This window comes from Rissa tridactyla, chromosome 5 (genome assembly GCF_028500815.1).
Source record: "Rissa tridactyla isolate bRisTri1 chromosome 5, bRisTri1.patW.cur.20221130, whole genome shotgun sequence".
NCBI lineage: Eukaryota > Metazoa > Chordata > Aves > Charadriiformes > Laridae > Rissa > Rissa tridactyla.
In genome coordinates, this window is record NC_071470.1 from 54710107 (window position 1) to 54735925 (window position 25819).

Below are 25819 nucleotides of genomic sequence, written 5' to 3' on the forward strand. Positions count from 1 at the left end.
TCTTCTTCGGCCACGAGGTCAGGAAGGTTTTTGAACAGAGGCAGATCTTTCTTTAGAATATGCTATATATCACCAATTTACATGCTGTAGCTGGGGATACATTTAAAGGGAACATTTATGAGCAGCGAGGGAGCCCAGGTAGCGGGGGATAACGCAGCCAAGAATAGAGGAGCAAAACAAGCAACAGGAGCCTTCACCTGGCTCTGCGTTGTGTAAAGTGGCTTTGGTGAAAATCACAGCTGCTTTACATTAAAGGCAGAGAGAGTGCCTCCCTGAGAGAGCTACCATCCTGCAACCAAGAGGATGTGAGGGGCCACAAGCACAGGGTGAGGAAGTGACTCCCATAAGGTGTCCCAGCACGGAGAAGCTCTGGGCTCTGCAGAGTTAGAGCTGGAGGATGTGGGTTTTTTCTTTAAATGAAAACTGGGCTTGTTTGTTTTGTTTTTTAATTTAAAAGTTGAAATTAGCCTTGACTGTGCCTGCTCAATTAGTAATGGAAAGGTATTTTTATTCTTGTGTGTAGGTACTTGCTGTGCCATGGGATGAGAATACAGTCCCCAGACTGAGTCTCTTACCTGGGCTGTCTAATAAGCTAGTACAGAATTGCTCTCTTTTCCTCAGGACCTCCTGGTCTGGGAAACTTTGGTATCCCTCCTTCTCACAGCCATTTCTCTGACTTCTGTGGAAGAAACCCGAGCAGACCTTTAGAGTTAAAGGCTACCAAAACATGATCTCATTAACACTTTTGTGCTCTGTGCCTTAAGGATTCAAAGCAGCTGATGGCAATTAATCACAAAACTTCAGCCAGTACAAGAATGTGGTGCAGTATGTTTGCTCATCTCCCTCTCTGTCAAATCTCAGGAAAATTTGGTGGAAAAATTGACCTCACAAACAGCCTACTTATTGCAGTAATTAAGACACTGTTTTCCCTCATGACTGTTTCTCGCTATAAGGGGAAGTGTTGGAACAGCTTTGCATGCAGGAACTCCTAGGAGCTAAGCCACAGTGCTTCCAACAACAATACTGTTTTATTCATGGGATGAGGAAAACGGTAGCAGCTCAGCATCGTGTGTGGAATAACTTTTGTTTAGTTAAAGAAATTACATTTTTACATCTTAAGGCTATGACTCATCCTCTGCCTATTGCAGGTGACAGAAGCTGGTGCTCAATAGAAATCTGATGGTAGACAAGGATTTCTGGCACTTTGGCAAACTTAGGTATTTGCATCCATGTGAGATGCAAACATGTGAGTTCTCCTTAGCGAGACTGTGTTTTCACTATCATTGGAAAGGATCACACAGTAATACAAACTTGACTCAAAGTAGAGGTTGGCCAAACAATGACACTTTTGTCAAATTGATCAGAGCATATGGCAGGGAGTTAGTGCCAGTGCTGTTTTTATGCTAGTTTTGTGCTGACATAGGACCTAAAGTTAGAATGGGCTAAAAAAGCAGTAACTACTGCAGCAGAAAGCCCTCAAGCAAAAAGATAAATCTGATCATGGAGAGCAAATTCATCCTGGGTTAGTGCTGTTTCTGATGTGATAAGAGAGACCTTTTATCTACTGCATTGCCAAACCACTGCCTGAAATGTTAATTCTGAAGAAGGATACAGAAAGGAACATTCTTTTATTGACTGAAATGAAACCTCTGCAAAATCTAAGAAGCCTGAGGACAGGATCCTTTCCTTGGGTTCTGAGACCCAGAGAAACTATTTGAATGCCTAAGAGAATATTGATTCGGTTCAGTTCTGTTCATCTCAGTAGTAGCTTATCAAGGAGCCCTCAGTGTGCTGCTGCTGCTTAAGATGATGACAGTGGTGGTTATACCTGCAACTCACTGAAGGCAGAAAGGGCACAAAGTGTTGCAGCCCTGCCATAGCTACCCATATCGCAGGTACAAGTGTGGAAAAGGCTCTTCAACCTCATGCAAGGGGTTCGGAGGGAAAGAAAGAGAAAGGGCCAAATGTCTTTGCCTTACACCCTGTCATGCAACTCAAGTTGTACCTCAGAGAGTCCTAAGGCAACTTACTGCCTCCCTGAAGCATCAAGAGAACTGTGCCCCTCTAAGATACTCACTAACGTCAACATCCAAGGCAGTTAACTTTTGCTAGATCAAACTTGGTATGGCTAGCAGCTGCATGCACAGTAAGGAATAATAGGAATAGAAGGGGAGCAGCTCAAGTAAGTCACTGAAAGAAAAACTGCATTGCAGCTTCTGGCGTGCAGTGTCGGAGCTGTAGAAGAGAGATTCACAACTCTTGTCAATGGAAACATTTTTTTTCCTTTAAAAAGAAATCATTTAAGATTTTAAAAACTTCCAGCAATCTTTCTAGCAAAAAATTATTCCTCTATGTGTTCACTGAACAGAAATCTTCTGTTTTTCTCCCTACCAGCAAGTTAAGTTTTCCTTCATTGAATAAATGTTTTTCTTTCTTTCCTCAAACCAAGAATCTTAGCTTCAGTGCCAACTTGTGCTTGTTTTATAAAGAGAAGTTTGGTCATTGGTACTGCTGCCAACTGTGGTATTATTGCCAGTGCTGGAATATCTGGAGTTTCACTTTTGAGCCACAGAACAAGTGACTGTGTGACAGTCTCACTTTCCACGTTTTTTCAAGTAAGCTTTTTGCCCTCCTGGTTGCAGAAGAAAACTTGAAACATGACCAAAGAGCACTCTAGAGAATGAAAGGACTCTCTGTTTTAAAATACCATTATTTTGTTGTCCAATAATGGTTGGGGTAGCCTGAGTTATGTATTTATTTTTGCCAGTGTGGTATTTCATTATTAAAGGGAAACCATTTACTGCCACAGTAGATTTGCAGTTACAGATTTATTGGTCTCAGGCTGTATTTATATATTCTTTCTTAGTTCACATTGCTTGGAGCAAAACATTGCCTTTTTATGCACAGTTCTCCTATGAGGTTGAAATAATCCCCTTCAGATTTAGAGAATGTAAAAATTTTACATATCATTCAATATTCTTGAAGCACCACTGCTTAAAACAGGAAATAATATGGACAGCCATGCTGCCTTGCTGCGAGCTACTGGTAATTTCCATTGTGGGTGCGAAGAGTAAATTCGTCAAAGACTTTACAAAAGGAAAAAAAAAAGATACAAAAATACAGTCTTTGATGATTTACTAAAGTGAAGAAACAAACACACTGACTACATTTGCCGGCCTTTCCCATCGATGCTTGCTGTCCCTTCCACTGATGGTTATTTTAACTCTCATAGCAGAATGATAGAAAAAGAGCAAGTTAATCTCCAACTCCTGTTTTGCTACATCTGTATTTCAGAAAATATATCTAAAGTGATATCTTATCAGAAATTACCTATAACTTACCTGTATATTTGGTTATACTCCCATAAGCATGGTAAATTTACATTGAAAAATGCAGTTGTAACAATGTAGAAATACATTGTTTAGTTACACTTTCTGTTCTTTTCAAAAACTTTTTTAAGTATTTGTTTTAGTCTATTACATATATTAAAATTTTACTATAAAGTAGAACTTCAAGGAACTTGCATATAGCAGTATGAAACCAAGATATTTTGATAATCATGTATTAAAGTTATTCTGAAAATCCATGCTAAGGGACATTTTAAAATGTAGATATTTTGTTCTGAATTTTTTATGGAAGCATTGGAACATCTCAGGGAATAGAAATGTCAGTGCCCAAATTCCTCTGCACACAATAATAGTGAAAATATGAAAGATCAGGCTCGCAAATGTATTTAAATGCTTAAAAAACCAAGATAGACACCTTTTCTTTGTAGCACAGAAATCCTTAAATGTCATTGATTTGATTCAGAGCCAGCTGCTAATGTAAAAAATTCCACTAAATCTCTAAGTGCCTAGATGCCTTTATGTAGGCACTAAAGACCAAAATGCATTTAGTCTGTATTCAGTACTCTTTTTATAAAAGATACTTTCAAGGCCAGACCTAATAGAATTACTGCAACTCTAGCTATCAGGCTTGAGTATTGTTTATTTGCAATACCAACAGACTCTGTAAGGATACTTGTTACTGCAAAGCATGTTTTTCCTCCTCTTTCATACCTGGAACTCTATTGATGCACTACAGGGAGTGAGAATATGTTTGAAGGAACTGGCTCAATGTTTATTCACTTGCAATTGATACAAGTCAGGACCACGTTTGTAGAAGGGTAGTTGCCACTCTGCTAGAGTGCCAGATTTCAAAGGATATTGTATGTTTGAGGTATTCAGTAGATCCATGTCACTGTCAAAAGAGTGCAGCACATTTACACTCCCAAACTACCTCTGTCCACCTCTCTCCTACTGTACGCTCCTATTACTACTGCTAGCAAAACATGAGATGGATAGATAGATAGATAGATAGATAGATAGATAGATAGATAGATAGATAGAGAGCTCTGCACTTACACATTTCATGTTCCTGTTTCCAAAACTCTATTTCCATCCTAAGCCATAGTTTATTCCACTGTCTCATGAGTCTTGGGTATCAATAAAGACAGTCTGTCTCATTTTTGTACTCAGTCCTTATTTCCTAATCCAGTAGATGATATCCTTTAATAGAAGGACACCAATTTACCCTATAGATGATGACCTGGTTCATTGGCTTCAGGAGTTACTCAGATCTAGATTATGTACTTGAAAAGCTGTGTACTTGCTTGTTTTTGTTGAGTAGTCACCCTGTGGATGTCCCTTGACTTTGTGAGCTTCTCTCTTGGAGTTGCAATGTGCCACTTAGCAGCCAAGGTCCTTCTAAGGACACTATTCTAGGTCCATTCTTTCTCTCTTGGTGAGTTACTGATGTATAGATATTTTGATCTTGCTGGCCAGAGAGAAGCTTAAGCATAACTACAGTGGCAGAGAGAAGCAAGCTATGGAGGGAAAGGTACTGCTGCCCCAAGTCATATTTCATGCTTACATATGGGGAGTCAAGAGAGCTGTAAGAGAGAGACCATAAACGGTCATTCTAGGGATTTAAAAAAAACCATGGACTTGCAAACTTAGAGCAAGGAACTTCATGTCATGTAAAGACTCACACAGAATGTGTTTATAGGCTTTGCATCCTGTCCTGAGCTAATGAAATGGGAAACAGTGAGTCAGTCTCAGTTTCTCATGTTATTTGAAACGCATGGAATGATTATATGGTTGGCTGTCTCAGAGGAAACAAAACAGAAGTATGTGTTTGAACCATGCCTTAATTTTCCAAAAGGCTGAATAAATCCAGCCACTATCTATCCAGACTTATATCTCATCTTTGTTGTGGTAAACTGCAGTGAGCTCATTCTTCTTGTGCCTAGTTAAAAAACAGGCATCAGGATGAGACTCCAGTGGACCTCAATACTGAGAAGTGAGATGTACTTTCTGTTCCAACCGTACTTGTCAGTTTTCCTGGGCAAGTTGTTGTTGGACATTAAGCTTCTGCCGAGCTGAGTTTCTGTGGCTTCTCTTTTCCATTTGGTTTCCTCTGCACAAGCAGTGGAAAAACGTATCAGGTTTCTCATCAGTCCCATGAGGGGACAGATACTCTGTGCGTTGGTCTGTCTAAGCTATAGTTTTTAAGTGTCAGCTTTCTTTTCAGACCACTAGTGCCAGAAGAGAACATCTTAGAACACTATAAAATATCTGATTATAAAGAGGCTATTGTACCTAAGTACAACACAATATTATAGCTTTCTCAGCAACCAACACTATGCCTATGCTAGTATCCCAGCATCTATTATAAACGTATGTTTTCATCCACTCATAAAAGGAGTCACTGAAAAAACGCGTCCGGATTTCTCATTGCCCAGTTTTATTTCTGTTTGTTGATGTTGTGAGATTTGAGGGGCTCGGGCTACTTCTTAGAGGACCCTGGGAGCTTCTGAGCTGCAGGACGTGGGGCTGGAAAAAGGGAGAGTTACAGAAGATTTGGCAGCTGCGCAGAATTTAATGTTGGGCAGATAGAGAGTATGCAGGAACTGCCGGGCCAGCACACTCATTTCCTGCATCTCTTACTCCGTCACAGAAGTGAGGTAAAGAGACAATTCATAATGAACAACTTTTTCTGGAACTCATTACGACAAGCCAGAATTCACATATTATGAATTTGAGACTAAGTTATGCTCCAAGACAATGTTTAGGTGACATTTTGTTGCACAGAGCTGCTCTTGAACTTAAGACAGCTCCTCTCTGCTTGGCATTTGTCCTCGTGATTTTTTTAAATTTTTTTTTTGCAGCTATCTATCGTCTCCTCCAATCCAACTTCCAGCATTGATAGGCCTGAACTCTTTGTGGCTTAACCTCCTTATCCAGAACTGCTATTACTGCTGCTCCTCAGCATTTGGCTTCCCAAGCCTTCATTCCTTTGGTGTATTTCAGACTTCCTGTTGTCGCTATCAGAATGAGTCCTGCTGGCAAGCACTTTTTGACACATGCAAAATACAATGCATGTCCGGTCTGATAAGGAAACAACGTCGCCAAGAAAAGTGGGTAAAATCTCTGTGCCAAAATATACCCCCAGCATTTCAGCTTCCTAGCAGACTGTGTATCTGTCCCTTTAAAGATATCGTAAAGATTTTCCTGTTCTCTGCATTTCTGCTCTCCAATTTATTCAGCAATACAGAATGGGCTAAATGCTTTCCACAGCATGTAATAGCTAAGCAGTAAGTAGCCAACTGAAAATAACAGCATCTTGGGCATCTACTAAAAGCAGGTATTTCAGATAATCCAGATAGTTGGAAAATGCACAAAAATTTTCACACATACCTGCTTTTGGTAATTTGTTATATTGCTGGAGAGTTTGTCATCAGGAATGCACCTATTCACATTCATCTCTGCTTACACTCATTTAAATCTTTGTTCCAGACAGCTGGGATAATAAAACTTTTTTGAGGGAAAAAAAACTCCACCAAACAAGAGACAAAAATGGACTACTAGCATTCTGTGCTGCCACGTGCTGTACTTAGGACTGTTCAGTAGCAATGGAAAATGCTTGTAGTAACAAAAAGCTGTTAATAAACTATTACTTATTATGCCAATCACCTTTTTTAATTAACTTTATAGTATATGCTTATATGCTGTTATATCTTTGGAGTTATAAAACTATGCTCAGGGATTTTAAAACCATGGGTGTTTGCAGCAACAACACCGTATCTCATTTTAACATTAAAAAATGCTGATTTGGAGTCAAAGTCTACACAAATAAGTTTGGCATACCATGAGAAGATGTCTAGGCAAAGAATAGTTTTAAAAAATTGCTCGCCTCCTACATCTCTCCATGAAGAACAGGACCACGGACAATATACATATTATGCTTTAACAAGTTAAGACAACATATTTTCCTTTACAGCTGGACTAGGTTAGGAGACACTTAATCCCCACAGCTCAACTGAAAAGCAAAACCCCGGTTAGCTCTGGTGAATCAACTGGAGTTACACTCTGAAGTTCAGCACTTCAGACACTGAAGTTAGTACTTTGCTTTCATTTTTGTTCAGTGCTGGGAATAGCAGGTGGACATCAATTACTTCTACAGACTAGTTATTTTTGTTTCTTGAGGGATGGGAAAAGAAAGGAGGAACAATGACAAGGCTGGAACAATGCAGTCCACACAACTATAGTTTCAGACTGAGTACCCTAATCACGTTCATGAAGGAAGTAAGCTCTCAATAAAACTACAGCATATTGTTCTCACCTGACTTTCTACTGTCTGAATAGTTTGGCTGAAGACAGGGAGTATTGCCATCAACACGAGCATGTAAAAACAGGTAAAATATCTGTCAGACATAATGCACCATGGTTTGGGGCAGAGATCTGACTCCCATTTCTGTAGGGCCCTTGCTATCCTGAGAGTCTATGAGGTGGAATTTCAGCCTGGAAAATGTGTCATTTCTCAATTTATTAATCCACTGGTTATCTAACTTTTGCCATCACCACAGATATGGAGGCCTATTTTCAGCCTGCATGTGTGAACCACAGCTGGGGAGCATAGGGTTTAATCTATTAGAGAAACAAGATGAAATGCAAAGTCTTTCAAGGGCTAGCTGAGGTGTCAATTCCTCATACACACACTATCAAATCCATGTGTTAATAAAAGATGGGTAGAAATAGCCAAAACCTGTGAAGTGACATGTTGTATCATCACATTTACTGAAGTAGGTGTAATGATAGCACAAAACTCCTCCTTTGCAGGGGTATTGCTGTATGACAGAAAGTTCAATTTTGTAGAATAGCTTCAACTGCATTAGGAGAAATGTAGTGTTGGCAATTGTTCAAGTACTCATTGAGGAAACCTAAAATTTTTATTTAATTTAATTGGCGTAACCCTTTTCTGTCACCTTCATTGCATAACCGAGCTTTACAAGAGGAGACTGTTTCAACATAACTTACAGCTGCTGGAGATCACTATATAACCTGATGCTTGGATCTGTTGTACAACTAAGACTGCATCAGCTCACTACTTGAAAGAAAAAAGCATTGGAAAGTACACGTGTTTAAAGAGGTAATATCTAGACATTAGTACCGCTCCAGCAGAATACCAACGAGCAAGGGGCGAGAGGAGCAATACCTGACTGACAACCTACAGCCAGCCCCTCCTCTGTGGTCTCCTTACTTTGATCGAGCAGTTTATAGCAATGACTCCTTGCTTTTGGAGGGGGTGAAGGAGGGGCCCTGCACTTCAGTCCTTTGGTAGCAATTGGTGTTAGAAAGACTTTCATTTCCCCAGGATCCTGCTTGGTGGGGAGGCCCTGGGGCGAGTCACTGAGCCACCCACCGAAAAACAACAGGAAGAGTCACAAAATCCTTCAAGAATAACAATGACTGGGAGGTGTCTTCATCCAGGCTAGATTGCTGTTTACTGACAACATTTCCAATTGCATTGGAAATATGCTTCTTTCAGGCCATATTTTTATTTTATTCCTTCTTCTAAAATGATTTTTTTTTCCACAAAATCTTGCAAACAGTAGAGTTGATGGAATACTATTTATCAAGCTGACTATTTAGTAAGTTTTTCTACTTTTTGTTGAAAGATTTATTTGATAAAGAATTTTTTAAACATTTGGTCATTCTCAGAGCCGGCGAGATATATATCCTTTCAGTACACATTTTGGAGACTAAATAGCAATATTTGCTGAGGAATTTAACTGAAAATAAAGTTTTCTGGTGTTCAGCCAGACCAGATCTGCACTCAAGCCAGGCCAGATCTGCTCTCTAGCCAAAGTTACAGGGCAGATTCTTCAAACCCTCCCAGACTGGCCTAACTGTGCACCCAGTGAAGTTAATTAAAAAGCCCAAAACCAACCTTTCACCAATTTCAGTGAGCAGCGTTAGGGCTGATCATTTTGGAGAATTCTGCTCACATCTATTCTGCACTTATTTTAGTGATAGGTTAACAAATCTGTACTTTGATTGTGTAATGATTATTCCTATTAAATTCATCTGAACATCTTAACATACAAAGTAACACATGGAAGTGTTCATAGAATCAGGCCCTGGAGAAGGAACTCTGGTATGTGAATAGAAGTTCTTCATTTCTATTTTCTGCAAATCTACTGCATCCTACTCCAGCCTCATATTATATTCCCATTGTATTAGTACGTTGGCCTCACTCAGAGTGGGAACTACATGGAATAGGGATTATCCTTATTTCCATTGGGCGTTAGCCCAATTTATGGGACAGAAGGGAACCTGCCAGTTAGAAGCAATACCACCACCAACAGGAATTTTCCATCACATCAAATCTGGGATTGAGTTAGCTGTGAATTCACTGAACCATTGGCCTGTGACATTCGCTGTGCATGAAAATGAGTGAGTATAGGCAATACTAAGTAGCAGGTCATGGAACAAGAAGCACACGTCACTTTTCCTTTAAAGGGTGAGCCATATGTGACCTACATGTCAACCAAAGCACCCAATAGTTGCCCTTCTGCAACTCATCTGCTCCTTATACAGGAAGCAGCTGTCACCAATAACCACACATGACCTTGCTAATGTGACCTGCAGACACCTGAGTGCCCAACTGTTAAGAGTAACAAGAGAGTACCCCATTGCATCTAGATTTGTCACTGTAATTAACACCTCCCATAACACCATGGAGCTAAAGACTCGGCTGAACACTTCTTGTCTTGTTTTCAGTATTGCGAGACTTAACATTTTGTTTCCCAGTCCTTAACAGTTTTGACATGCCTTCCATTTCCCTGCAATGAGCATTGCTTTTGTTTGGTTTTTTCCTCCCTGTGTTGCATCTTCATACAGTCAGATTTCACTTCTCCCCTTTGTACCTGCACTGATAACAAGTAACATTTTTCCTTGTTTATACAACAGGCAATGCAGTATATACTCAGCTGGAGTGGGTTCTGACCATATGACTATCTGGCAAACCTACACAACTAAGGTCTCACTAGCCAAATTATTCTCTTGGAGATCATAAAAACGAGAGAAATGATTGGGCAGGAGAGAAAAATGAAGATAGTGTTCACACTTCTGTAGCTGGCAGATATTCCTTCTCAAGTTACTATGGAAAATTACTTCAGATGTGGAAAAGCTGGGGCTATCTTACTGCTAAAGTCCTCCATCGGTTTAATGCATTTCCTTGGTCAGTAAAAGCAGGGAGAGCTCCTGACAGCCTTCAGCTAATAGGTCTGAACTCCTGTAATGTTCAATGATGAGCTGTGGCGTGGGTGAGGGCAAATGTTTCACAAACACTATCTATTTACACAAGACATCAAGAGAACCTAGGAGTCTAAGTCTTGCATTTGGAAAAAACTTCACAAAAATAAAAATATGTAAATCAAAAATGGGCTGAAACTCAACATCAGCATGCTTCAAAAGTGGGTGTCTAATGTTAGGCTCCTAAATCCTTTTTAGCCACCAAGATTAGTAGCTTGATCTTTGCTACTGGTAATCACCCAGAAGGTTCTGGAAAAGTAGCTTATTTAGGCACCTAAATGTGGGGTTTAGGAGCCAAATTTAGTCTCTCAAGTCTGAAATCTCAGCTGTGCATTCTCAGCCAAGGACAAATAAGAGCACCAGGATTTTCAGTTACTATTAGAGTTCTACTTCCAGGTCAAACACAAAATCAGAAGGGCTCTAATTTTCTAGTTCTATTTTAGATGCAACCTCAAATCTCCCCATTGCTGTAGTTATTCTGTAGGTGGTGGAGAGGAAGGATGGCAGGGCCCACAGCGGGGCCCCAAGCACCAGAACAACCCGAGGACCGTGGCTTTGCTTCCTTTCCTCCCTCCAGCTGCTTGTGAAGTTGTCTCAGGTCTTGCTGCATTTCCCTCAGTTGTTTCCTTCCTTCCATCTCGTTATCTACGTAAAAGCCACTCGTGGCCTATCTGGCTGCTTAGCCTCCAGTACAGCTCCAGAAGCTCTCATGTAGCTTTCAGCCCATGCAGTGGTACCATTCCCACCTCCCGCAAGACAAGGGACCCCTGAGGGCCCAGGGATCTCGTACACTCGAGCAGCCAAAACTACCTGCCTTTTGTCTGCTGAAGAAGTGGGTTTGTCTTTGCTATGTAACTGGTAACAGGATTCCTACAGGGAATTGGAAGATAAAAATAAGCTATTTTAATTGGTTACTTTTAAAAAGGCTCTGTTTTCCTTGTCAAGACCCTCTGGAACACAGAAAGCATAACTCCAGGGTACGGCTACGCTTGAAACCAAAACCTAGGCTAAATCTTAAGCAAAAGCTGAAGCCAAAGCCAAACCAGAAGCACAAATCAAAACCAAATGTGTAACTCTATTCCTAGAAAGTCCTCTTTTCAAATGAAAATGTAATTACGCTCTTATTTTCTCAAGCCTCGCCTATACACAAAAGCTGTAACCATTTCACTAACCCATTTTAGAAGATTATTTTTATTTTAATTAGGGCAGCCTTTTTATGTCTTTTTAGGTCATCCTCAGAACACCTTGCACTGATTTGTCTTAATTCATTCCTAACAGTCCAGGACAGCTTTTGTCTCTGGAGTCCTCAGAATGAATACACTATATATTTTACTACCTGGATTTTTTTTAGTGACTACATTTGAATAATTTTATGAAGAGTAAGAGCCTTTCTGAATTCCTTAATTGAATTTAGTGTAAGACTTGTATTTTTAAAGAAATTCATCTAAGTCACCCTCTGCAGGATTGCAGTGTGGACTGTGGGATAATAGTGGTGACTGGTCATAGAGAGGTAGGGAATTAATCCAAAGGGACACTAAAAATAGCATGAGGAAGAAGCTTTTTGGGGCTGTAGCCACCCTATTCAGTGAGTAGAGCAAGGTGGCAAACACTTTGGCTGGAAGGTCTTAGAAAGATTACAAAACAAAAATTAAAAGGCAACTGATGTGAGTTTAAACCCTTAAATATCCCTTAGATAAAAGGAGAAAACGTTTTCACAGGATAGTGGTGCTCCTACATTTTAGAATGGCTTTGGGTTCATCTCCTAGAACTGCTGACCCTCTGAAATCCACTGCAATCCACGTCAATGTGAGAAAACATAGATTATGTGAACAAATGCAGCGGGCCGTTGAAGCAGTATTTTCAAGAGCTCACCCATACACAGTTGATGCACAGATTTTAGTGGACACTTGTGACCAAGTACAAAGTTAAGAAACCTTGCAAATCAATTTTCAAGGGCTTCCCCTTGGAGCACTGCCATGTATGCAACACTCAGATCGTCAATTCAGGGGTGGCCACATCCTCACTTTAGTTTCACCATCCTTGTTGGTAAAATGAAGTTAGTAAACTGATAAGAACTAATGTGGCTGATTTGGTGGAGACTAAAGAGCAGTTTAATATTGCAGCAAAGGAAGCTATATGAGCAAATGTTATTACAATTGTGAAAACATACCACTTCTTGCTTAAAGCAGAGCCCCACAGTAATTACCAGAGCCTTATGTGTATTTTCAGTTCTTTCGTTAGTCAAAAGAAAGCAGGAAGGGCTGTGCACTGATTCTTGGTGATTCATTGATTTCCTTCCTTCCATCCCTAGCTAGACCTTTACTGGACGAGTCTGCACTCATCGAGTAGTGCGTGTAGCACTGCAGTCAAGTAATGCCCAGCGTAAGATAGACCCACCAGCCCATTACTCATCTTCCATGGGAGAGCAGTGGCAACAACAGCACTGTCCTCCACAAACACTCCCAGTGCCTCCTGGCAAACCATAGGGTGCTCTCAGGAATACCTCTCATTTTAAGTGGTACTCTGCTTTCCCCTCCAATGAACCTTGCAGCAGACAAGCATGCCACAACCGTGTCGTCACCAGCCTTGTCTTGCTTTGATGGCCTGACAGACCTCTCTATTCTGTGTGCCTGAAAAACAAGGTGATGGATTACCAGCTCAGAATACCTACTACAAAAGCAAGTTGTAAAATAAGAAAAGGTAAGTTTTCAATACACCTGGACCTGTTCTCTTCTCTGAGATGTCATACAGCGTTTCTCCAAGGTGTCTCTTAGCTGCACTAGTTCAGATAAACTCAGTAAAACCCTCCCACCGAACGCTGGCTTCCAAAGAGTTTTCCCCTATTCCAGTTAGGGTGTTACTATGTGAAAGCTCATCTTCCAAGTAGCTCTTGAGTCCTTATTTCTCCTTTTTTAAAAACTCCAATAAAAGTTCAAATAAATCAGTCTAGGGGAACTCAAATGTGTACGTGGCTTAAATGATCTTATGATGTCTGCAAGGCTATAAATGAAACAGCATTCCGAACTGTCCTGGAAAGATCCTACAATAAGCTGAATTCTCCAACTGTACCTTAAAACTGCCTGCTTAAAAAAAATTCAGGCAAGGGATGTTCACAACATATTTCATGACCATGAAACACACGAGGATCTTCATGTCCCAGATGAAGGGTTGCCTGATAGTCCAGCCGTGTGTCTGGAATTTAATTGTGTTTTGACCTGTGTCTTTGGAAGCCCTGGATTATTTATGCAATAATTTTAACAAACAAGATCAAGAAACATTCAAGGTGGCTGGAATAACCTTTTCAAGCTCCTTGCACACTAAGCTCTAACTACCACTGTGTTTTTATTACTGGTCAGAATAATATCACTAATTAGATGTATCACTGCAGTCAGCCATAGAAAAATTATAGAAATGGTGACCTTCTTTAAAATTTTTGTCTGAAGCAATTGACACTGGGGAAGGGCTCCCACTGGACTGGGGGTTGTGAGTGGGCTTTGGTTTAGATTACTCTCTCTCTGTGCAGCACTTCCCTGACTGTCCAGTGTGGAAATCCAATTGACTTGAGAAGGAACAGGGATAAATCTCTGCTGAAAATGCCACCTTTAGTCATCTTTTTATCTTCAAACAATCCATGTAAGCTCAGTGAGACTATTTCAAAAGAAAATTTTAACATATAAATACTAAAAGCAGCTCCACCGTTTCCCTGAATTGCCTTTTCAACTCGTTCCTTTTTTATCTTGGCTCTTCTCTTGTAGCAGTTTTTACACAAAACAAACAGACTAAACATTATTTCTGCGTTACAAAAAGAGTGGCACAATTCCTCACTGTCTAAAGTCAATTGGAATTTTCTCAATAATATGGAAAGGGGCAAAACCCGGCCTCTGATGGCTGTAGCACTTGCTAAGAGCCATAGCAAAACGGCTACTGAGTTTAATGGAAGTTAGAGCTGCCCTTAGGTTCCTACATCCTTTATTTGCATTGCAAGAATGATCCAACTGTCCTGTTACATTTTCCCTCACTCAAACAGGATCCCATCACCTGTTCTTGTCCAGACTTTTCCCCATATCCAAAGTTCTGTATATTCCATTTCAGAGTCTTATCGCCCAGTTTGCAGTGGCATTATGCTACCCTGTCTAGTAAAAGGACATGGCTCAGCTCTCGGCAAAATCAGTAAAACACTGAGATCCCAGCAATGTGACCCGACACAGATCCATAACTGAGCCTTCCTCCGTGGTTCCTCTGCTCTTTAGCCTTGAATTCCCACAGCTTCTCAGGAATTCTCTCTGCTTTTTCTTCCAGAGCTTTCAAAACAAAACTGATAAAATGATTTTTCTCTCTGCAGCTCTTCAAGGTTCTTTAGACAGAGCAACCAAACCATGAATGAAAAAAAACATTTGGCATAATGTTCTGTAAACAGAGGTTTCAGGATTGATGTTGTGAATAACACAGGAACTGCTAAGCCAGGATAGGCAAGTGGTGCCTCTGGTTCTCTGTAATTCTGTGGATTACAGATCACACATAGTTGTCAGTCATTATTTCCACATATTTTCCTCCAAATCACTAGCTGAGATACTGGAATTAGCTATGCCCAAGATTTTTTTCTTTATGATTGTGAAAGTGAAGGGTAGCTATAGCCCTGGTCTGAACAGGAGAGCAGGACACGAGGAAGAATCATATACCCATGGGTTTTACACAGCTGTCACAGGATATTGGAGCCACTGCTAAGATTCACAACTGACTACTTGTCCATCATAGGTCCAGTGGAGCAGCAGGGATTAAGACAATAGCACTGGAGTTGTTGAATGGGACATACAGACCCAACTGCACCCTGTAACTGTGTGTATCTTCGTATTTTGCAGCTCCTCACTCCTGGGAAGGAATGCCTCGCTCTATTCTTATTTCAGACTGACACAACTTGAATTAAATTAGTAAAATTTGTGTCTGCTCCAATTCCATCACTTCAATATTTTGTAGAGAGGAGAAAATTGGCTACTTGTTCTTCTAAACAGAGGAGCTCCTCACTTATTTAAGATGGCTGCTTGATATCACCCTCCCAAAAACTTGTTAAAGGTACCAGTAACAACACTGTCTATCCCTACAGGTGAAAGCCCTGAGTCACGCTTCAGTTCTTACTCATTTCCAAATCCCACTGACTCCTCTCACTGCAAGTGGCTCAGGAGATGATATCGCATGTATAAAGGATGTGCATTATTATTATGTTAATGTGTATGGTAATATCTTTTTAAGTAAACTATTGTTTCAGTACAAAATACCATCATTTTTCAGTTTCAAAGGCCTTTTTTTTTAGTTAAAATGGTGGTTAAGCTTCATTTTTTCCTTTTTTCTTTTCTTGTTGCAACCCTTCCATTTCAAAATCAGAGATGCCAAGCTTTGTCCTGAAGGATTTCTCCTAGCAGAATTGTGTCGCAAATACTAATAGTATTAGTATCGTCCAAGCTGGATAATTGGCAATCCCAAAAGAACTGATAGGATCTGTTGCCTATATATTATTAGCTCAGGGCTATGTAATGGCCAGCTCTAATTGATTTTCTTTCTTTCCAGTCATACAAGTATAAATCATAGTTAATGATTCTCTCAAGTCATTTCTAAGATAATAAGTGTCTATAGTAAGCATGCTGCCACCACAAGTAATACCTTTGATGTGCTTTCTTCCTAGGACAGACAGAAAAACATCATTCTTCATCCTCCCATTGAGCACAGATTGGAGATTCAAACACGTTAGGCCAAAGCTCAGACTACAGTGGTACATGATGCAGAGCAGAAGGGACTGCATATACGTGAGTTCCATAAAAAAAATAGCAGACACCATTAAAATGTAATGATCATAATGCAGCCGCCCTGGCTCCCACTGCACTCAACTACACTTAACAAGTCACACAATGCAGTAATAGCTACCCTCACAAAGCTCTGTAGAGAAAGTGGAAAGTGGCATAACTGAGTTGTGGAGTTTCAGGACTTTTAAAGCCGGTTAATTGGACCTTTAAAATATACTAAATGTCTATTGAAATGCAGGCCATAATAGCCCCCTAAGGAGAAGGGCTTTAATAGCTTTATGTATTTATGTATATAAGTGTATATATCTATTAAATATATAATAGAAACATTGCTGTATAAACATATTAAATAAGCATAGAACGAAAAACACTTTTTACAGAAACATAAATGAGTATGTGAAAGCAAGGGCAACACAGGTGAATGCAAGATGTAAATGTACAGCAGATAATTTTGCACAAAGACTTTAAAAAATAAAAGGTCAAAGCTTTTTGTTTAAAGAACATTCTGCAACATCACCAAATAGGATATAAACAACATAGTAGCCACAATGAAATGCTCTATTTCCTCAAATAAACAAACGATGTTAGGTAACAATTGTAAGAGACTGATAGAAACTGAAATAATGTCCCAGATCGTTTAGACCAGTTGAGCTGTGCTGGGTGCATATAACAGTAGGAAAAGCAAGCAAATCTGGCAGTAACCCAGTTTCCTTCTCTCAGAGCTGGCTGGTAGTAGCTGGAGTGTTTCTGACATTACTCTGTACCATGCTGAACGCTCACTGCCCTCCTGGGCCAGAACGGCAGTGAGAAACCATGTGGACATAAGAAAGCCTCTTTCTCTTCACCAGATGCGAACACGGGACTCCCTGGCTGTTACAGCCAGGATTGGGTCCATTTGGAGCAATGAACCAAATGCATCCCACAGCATCCACGTGGGTGTAATCATTACTCTGCATATAATCAGTATGCTTTTCTATACTAACCTCCTTCCGTACTTAAAGGGAAGTGTTTATGGCAATTGAGGCAGGTTGACCAAGGCCTGAATAAATCTAGAATACATAGTCGCAGATTAGACATATGTACACCAAAGCTGTTATTTGTATAACTACAGATTTGTATTACCTTCCACAACCTTTTTCTTCTTTTCGTTCTCATTCTTTACTCAGGCAAAGCTAGTGGGAGTTTCTCCCGGGGCAAGAACTGAGCTGAGTGCTAAGTTAAACGTTTCTTTGTTTCAGGTAGTGTTCCTTTTAAGAGATGTTATATCAAATGCATATTAATTTTATATTAATAATGTACTACACTGCATACACATACACACACAGAGGTATGTAAAAATTGCAAGCCATTTCATCACTGTAGACAGTAAATTATCCATGAGCCGACAATGTGCCCTTGTTGCCAAAAAGGCCAATGGAATCCTGGGCTGCATAGGGAAGACTGTGGCCAGTAGGTCGAGGGAGGTCATTCTCCCCCTCTACTCTGCACTGGTGAGGCCACAACTGGAATACTGTGTCCAGCTCTGGGCTCCCCAGTTCAAAAGGGACAGAGAACTACTGGAGCGGGTCCAGCGAAGGGCAACCAAGATGATTGAGGGATTGGAGCATCTCCCTTATGAGGGAAGGCTGAGAGAGCTGGGACTCTTTAGCCTGGAGAAGAGAAGGCTGAGGGGGGACCTGATTAATGTTTACAAGTATCTAAAGGGTGGGTTGAAGAAGGATGGAGCCAGACTCTTTTCAATGGTTCCCAGCGACAGGACAAGGGGCAACGGGCACAAGTTAGAACATAGGAAGTTCCGTTCAAATACACGAAAAAACGTCTTTACGGTGAGGGTGACAGAGCACTGGAACAGGCTGCCCAGGTGGGTTGTGGAGTCCCCTTCTCTGGAGACTTTCAAGACTTGCCTGGATGCAGTCCTGAGTAATGTGCTCCAGGCAATCCTGCTTTAGCAGGGGAGTTGGACTAGATGATCTCTAGAGGTCCCTTCCAACTCTGAAGTTTCTGTGATTCTGTGATCACAGTTCATTGGGAGGAAAGCCAGAAAGACAGCCATTACTACTGCTTGAAGCAATGCGCGGGCTGCGGCATCAGTCCCTGTTTCCATGAAATCAACACCTTTCATAAAAATTCAGATGACATCGCAAAAAATATGAGAGTGGGGATTTTCAGGTGGTCAGCCCTGGCCTACATCAAATAGGTGGAATCAGAGTTAGGATAATGATGAAAATTGTCTCTCGTTCAGGTCAATCAGTCCAAGATGGTTGCTAAATTGCATCACACTTCCCAATGAGGAATGAAATCTCTGGAACGAGTTCCTGCCACAGAGGGGTAGAGTCTCAGCCCATTGATTTCACGAGGAGTCTGATCAGGCCCAAAGTCAAATGAGGAGAAAAGTGGTCTTGTGTACTTTTGAAACTCCCTTTTGCTTTCGGACATCAGGGTACAGAGGTTCAGATGGGTGAATAAGTGGACCATAAACAATGATCTCTGCTTCCATATTTACTTAGGAATGCTATACTTGGCAGAACATGTTTCCAGTAGCAGAAAGCTCACTTCCTGATGTCAATATAATATTTGGCAGTTAACGCATACTCCCCAAAGAAAACCATGGCACAGTTTGAACACAGTGTGCAAAGGTCTACGATGTTCAGATGCACTGGCTGAGCTTTTATTTTTTGACAAATCTTACACCAAAATGTGCAATACAAAAGAGAGACAGCTTAGGCACTAAACTCAAGCAGATTGCAAGCTGTTGTTCCAAAAACACTGAGAGCAGCTATTGGAATATTTTCTTCGCATATGAATGAATTGCAATAATCCTGGAATAAAGACAGGCTTTTGGCTATTTTGTGAAATAAATATTTTCCTTGTATAACATTGCCCAGTGGATTAAAAAGCAAATTAAGTACAAGCCTGTGTCTACATTATCTAAAGCTCCAGGATCCCAGGAACCACTGTCTTGTACAGCATCACATGTGCACAGCATCATTAAGAAATGTCAAGGCCATATTTTACTCTACTCCCTTCATATGCATAAGAGAAGCAGGATTTAAGTCATAAAAACATCTCCCTATTATACCCTAAAGTATGCAGTTTCCTTGGGAAAAATCATGAATTCTAATTTGTTTTTGAAGGAAGTAATCTTTTTTCTTGGCAGATCTGATAAAAACAGCCCACAATTATCTAATCTGAAGGTCATGTCACACTCAAATAACTAACCTATCTACACAGTGGATGGAAATTCTGCTGTCACCACCCATCATGACAACTGTCGGCGCAATAAAAGCAATGCTGCTGCCTGCCTTCCTGGTACATCCCAAATTGTCGGGATGGTAAAAATAAGTTCTAAGAACAAACAAACCAAAATCTGTAATATGTGGATATGCCAGTAAACTTTCAGACAGGAGAGAAACAGAGGTCAAGAGGAAAAGGAGCTTCTGTAATAACCACGTCTTTGCAACCGCAGTTATTTAGCCATGCTCCGTTTAGGAAAGCAAGAGGGGAGGGTGCTGTATCTCTGAGGAGCCAACACTCCATGCTATGAGCAGATCATTAGAGAAGCCTGGTCTTCCATGGGTTTGGGTCGCTCCCCTCTCTCCCTTTCCACATCCCATGCTCTTCCCCCACCCTTGCAATGCTTTCATTTCCCCTACTCCAATCCCTCACCATGTGCCCCCACCATGTCTGACCCCTCTTACTGGTACTACCTCCTGTCTGGGCACCTCTCCTCGCCGTGGCTGCAGAACACATGTGCTGGCCGGGCACCAGAGGAGGAAAAGCGTGGGGTCAGCAGTGCCCATTTCCCTCACGAGGCACACGACTCACGGGTCTTCATCCTCGTTCCATCTACCAGTTTTCATGCGATTCTTCAGGACTTCATCTCTTTGAGGCCTTTGCCCTCGCTGCCAGGTGAAGTTAATCCATGAACCCAGGGGCTGCTGGAGGGGAAAAAAATACACACATGAGGTTTTCTCTCCTGAGGAGAGGTGAAGGTTACGTATGCCCGAGTGGAAACTGTGCGCAGGGTTTACCAATGGGCCCCGCTGGGCGCCCTCCCTGAGCTAGCAGTCATCCACCTCTGGCACCATCGCCTTCGGGCTCTCCTCACGGAACAACACCATGAAATAATTATTATTGAATACATCTCTTGTTAATAACTACCAACAATGTTGAAGCACACTTTAACAGCGGTGGAAACTGTGACCAACCAGATGGGCCTAGGCCTCGTCAACCTGGGCCTGGCTGGGGCCTGCTCCTCCCAGCCCCGTGCTGCCGGGGAAGGGAACAGGAGGAAAGATCAGGATGCTACTCATCTCGGGGGATAAAACATGATGACTATCAATTTATAGGGTGTTACTTCTCAGAAAAAAAATAAAAAAAACCCAACAACTGTTGGTTCCTCACAGTATCGCAGAGGAAAAAGTGCTGCCAGAGGGAAGATCCCTGCTACCTCCCCGGCCCACAGCAGATGGCACCAACATTTAGTCAAGATTACAGCCTTTCTGTAGCTCTTTCTGTTTGTGGTGGGCAGGAGGTACTGGATGCTAAGCTGAATGGTGAGGCCTTTTTGCTGAAGTGAATGTATCCTAAAAAATAAAAAGTACTTTCCTTGTCAATACTTGAAAAAAACCCTCTGTTTTTTATGCTGCATGCTGCCTTCTCCCTTGCAGTGTGCAGGGAGCCAAAACCAGCAACAAGCTGCAGCTACCAGACTCTGATCTTAATCTATTGCTTAAATTGATTAGCTCTCTCTTGCTTAACGAGTGGTCATTACGTTATTAATTTGCTGCAAAAGGAAGGGGAAGATGTGATTCACTCAATTCTTTTCAGAACAAACCCAAACAGTGTAATTGTTAATTAAATCACCTGAACTAATTAAACTATTTGGAAAAATTAAAGAAATTGAAAGCAAGTGAGAGAGAGAAAACTTCTCCCTTTGTCTTGCTCTACTGAAGTGCGCACCTGAAATCATAGGTTCGTCTTCCTCTGCTGAGCTTTTGCTGGTTTAAACACAGTATTTCCCCAGATCTTTTGTCTTTGCACTTGCAAACCTGGCAAGGAAATGGCAAACAAGAAAGAAAAACTTCTCATTGTTAATGTTTACATAAACAGCAAGTGTTCACCACACAGATGGTTTTCGTGCAAGGGCTCAGTAAGTGCTACGTCCAGCACTGGACTTGGAAGTGTGCTAGAAAGCCATTTTGTATTAGAGCAAAGACTGTGTGGGAAGTAAAGAGAGGAACAAAGGCAGAAAATTAATCTAAAAAAATATTACTTGACCCTCCCTTAGGTCTTTCTGCCAGGCTGCTCCTGGAGCTGAGGAACTTGAACCAGGGTCCCTGAGCAGGGACCTGGGGAGGGAAGGAGAGGAAGATGCTTCCCCCTCAGTGAGGACCCAAGTGGCTTCATCTCAGCTGAAATCTGCTGGTGTTCCCCAGGCCACTTTGATACCAAGTACACAAGGTTTGATCAACAAAGAGCAGTGGTTTACATTTAAGTAGTATCTTTAAACACAAAGGGCTCCACATGTCTTTACAGTCTTTGTATCTAAATTACATCACCTCCTGCTGAAATTCAAACAGATATATTTGATATGCAAAATAGCTGTAGTCTAATTAAAAGCACTGCAGCTAGATTGCTCTGCATGCCACACTTGTGTCCAAAGATGATTTTATACTGTATATTTTTATGAGTTAAACAGCGGCTGTACGGGTGGATAACAGCATCACCAGGACACAAATGCAAGGAGAAATACAGTCCAATAATAATAAATATTACAGTTTTTGTGAATTTGTAATTAATTGTAATGTCCCTTTTCGATCGAGACCACAACAGTGCTATCACAGTCATGTGCCATTAAGAATTCAAGATACTCTGCTAAGGAAGATCACATTTTGTCTTTGCTGAAAGGAGTGAGAGGTGATTTTGCACAGACCTGGTCAGAACAGGAACAACTGCCAAAGGTTTACTGTAGTCAACGTAGAAATTTCTCTATTGCTCATGATAACAGATTGTCAGGTATAAGACAGAATGCAAATGGAGAGGACCAAGGAAGTGATTTAAATATAGTGTTTCAGAACAAAATATTGTTGGAAATATTTTTCTTTCTAGGTAATGTGGAAAAAAACCCAGAAAACACCAAGGCAACTGCTGCAGAACTAATAAAGTGTTCCCAGTCCTACTCCTATGTCACATTTGTAACAAGTTAAATGGTAGTTTCCAAGGGCTCATCTATAGCTAAAGAGATACTCTTAGTAGAAGAAGAAATGTATAGCTCAGTAATATCTTTGATCCCCCTTACAGTAAAGATTTGCTTGCAACAGCAAAGTATGCCATGCCATTAATGCCTGAATTCACGGGATTATTTTTTTTTCTTAGTGTATTACATATATTAAGTTTGTTAGTATATAACTGAAAGGGGAAAAATCCGTTGGCAGCTTGGTTGCTTTGATGAAGTGCAAGTGAAATCACATTTAGAATGCTGGAAATTTTTGAAGTGCAATGCAACAAAAGTACAGTCACTTGCAGCTGATAATGTTAATGCCAACTTTAGTAACCACCAGTATGTCTCCAAATGAATGATAAACAGGAATGAATGTTTGCCGCCAGCTCATTCTCAGTTCATACCTGTTGATATGTTTAGTTGGTCACAGATAAGTCATCTTTTGATCATGGAAATATGTAACAAAATCTTTTGAATATTTTTCCTTACTTCTCAAAGAAATTTTGGAACTACACTTGACATCCCATTCTGTCTACTTGGAATACATGTTCCCACACCCTGGTTAACTTTGCATACTTCTCTTGGAAGATCTACGTAATGGTCGTGCTATTAGAAATTACTTTTTACATTAAATATAGATTGTGCAATTGCAGTTTCTAAGTAATTCAGAATGCAGAAGAGGGAACAATAAAAAAACTTTTTTAGTGACTGAACATATCTAGTATTTCTTTCAAAATGTGCTTTAAGAGTTTTACAGTGTGGCTTTGAAAAACAGAACAGTCTGGTTTCATACATGCTGAAGTTCATGCTAATAGATTGACTGAGGTGATTGCAATGAAGAATTAATGACTAATTACTTCTAAATAAAGTCTGAAAAAAAACAAAATCATAGTGAAGCAGGAAAACTAGAAAAGATTTTTCTTTCAATGCAATTAACCCTTACTGTCTGGTTAGGGGGAAAAAAGTTACTTTAATAGAGATTTTTTTTAAAAAAATCTTTTTAGGACATTATAATGCTTTTTAAGAGTTAAGTATAGTTTGTGTGAAAACTATCATACAGTGTGTATGTGCTCATACTTGAATCGGGAAATGGTCTGATATTCCATAGTTTACAGACATCTATAAACCATAGTTTCTTCTTCTGGAGTTTTGCCATCATACACAATTTAAGGAATGTTTGTGTCAACATACCTGAACAGATCACAGAAATCTTCTAAATACTGATCCTTTGAGAGCAGAGTGGAAAACTGAAGCCACCTCCAACCATTTCTGTCAGGAACACTATAAACTGGTTTCAGTGAACAGATGTATCTGAAACATATTTGAATTAATAACACTTACAGGTGAGCCGAGGAGGGAGGGAAATAGAAGAGAAGCAGAAAAGACTGTAGCCCAGGGCATGCTTGATAATCTAAGATGTCGGAAAAGCAGTGTTAGGAACATAGGAGAACCTAAAGCAGACTGAAGTCACTCTGTAGTGAGCTTTGAGACGCTCAGTGGAGCAGCCCACTGCTACCATGGATCATCCGTTCTTCACAAGGTTAGGAGCCACTCAAGGCAGATGAATACTATATTCCAGTACCGAAAAATATATAATTTGGTATGGGTAGGAAAAGGATTGTGGTTACTCCTTGTAAGGCCAGGATCACAAAAGAAATAGGATTTTGCATATAGCTAGGATTTTATTCTATTTGCAGCTTCTGTGAAAAGGCTTTTTCCATTTTAAGTTGCCAATGCATGAGCTAAATAAATATGTGGGCAATGGCAGTCCCTATCCTACAGGAAGCATGCTGGAAAATACGTTTGTTCAAAAAACACTCAGTGGAATAAAAAATATATTTAACTCACAGTTAAGGGGCCACAGAGTTCAGCCCCATTTGACCAACTTACTGCATGCTGATTCAAGCCTGTCGAAGAAAATTTGTCGAAGTTCAGTAAATACCTGACAAATGGCAGCAACGCAGAGTCACTGCTATATGCGAGGCTCTTTCAGATGAACTCTGGTAAGCAAAAATTTTCCATTGTGAATGCACCCTAGCCACCAACATTTCTGCAATACTTTGTAGCCATCACACCTGGTGCTCTAAGCTCCATTTAAACTAATAGAGACTTGAGTGGTTTGAAAGTCTTCGTTCAGCTTTGGCTGACACCCAAAAGCCGTGGAGAACAGGGGCCTGGAGTGCTGCCCTTCACAACACTGTGAACTCTCTGAAGCTGATCAATGGTGTGGGTATGGCTCTAGTGAGCAGCTGCAAGATGCTGGTCTACGACAGGCAGTAGAAAAAGGGAGCTTTACAACCATCTCCCTATTGACGCTTCCAAAAAAGAAGTCACCAGTGCCACGAAGACAGCAGACACCAGTGAGTCTGGGAAAGAGAGTTACTCTTGTGCCCAGCCTAAAGCTGGAAAGAGCTGAAGAAAACTTCACACTGATTTTCAACCACCCCCATGAATCACCCTTGGACAGAAACTACACTGTGCAGGATAAAGGAAATAAGCACTTGGCATAAACGTAAAAGAAGAAGGAAAAACTCTCACTTCTCTGTTTTTACTTTCCCATTCTATTAATTTCTTGATGTTGTTACTTCACTGTCCCCTGGCAGTCACTGCTTCTGTGCCACGGTCTTTTAATACGCAACTCCTTACCCCTCCTCAGAGGTCCTGGTTTTCACAATCTGCCTTCAGATTTTACCCAGTAAATTTCCCCTCCTCCTAAAATCTCCTCTGTCACCTTGGCTATCTTTTCTCCTTCTTTGGCTCTCCTTCTCTTCCCATCAAACAGATTGTTTCCCAAACCTTCCGCTCCAGGTTGCCCGGTGTAATGTACTGGCTGTGTCACTTTATTTGCATTATGTCATCCCACCGGAGGCGGCCCCCAGCCCAGAGCCCAGAGCCCAGCCCCATTGCTCCTTAGCAGAGACCAGCATTTTATTTTAGCACAAGTGGAGGTTGCCTGAGCTTCCAGCTCTGCTCTGTTGTCCACCCTCTAGTTGTACGTCTGTGTATCATTGAGAGGTGCCTCCTACACCACGCTGAAGGCTCGGTGGATGGGTCCATGGGATCTATACCCTACAGAGCTGCAAGTAGGGGGAGACCCTCAGGGCACATCTGTCAAAAGCAAATCCTTAAGCAAGGCAGTCATAAGAACCAAGGTCTCTGCTGAA

General features: G+C 40.9%; 1 long non-coding RNA gene across 1 annotated transcript; it reads right to left on the reverse strand.

Annotated features, from left to right (window-relative positions):
• Positions 1–601: 601 nt before the first annotated feature.
• LOC128910175 (uncharacterized) lies at positions 602–25376 on the reverse strand. Its single transcript, XR_008466638.1, has 5 exons — positions 24504–25376; positions 23847–23966; positions 21395–21483; positions 20140–20370; positions 602–679 (listed from the first exon to the last, which is right to left on the reverse strand). It is a non-coding gene; the product is annotated as an uncharacterized LOC128910175 (long non-coding RNA).
• Positions 25377–25819: the final 443 nt, after the last annotated feature.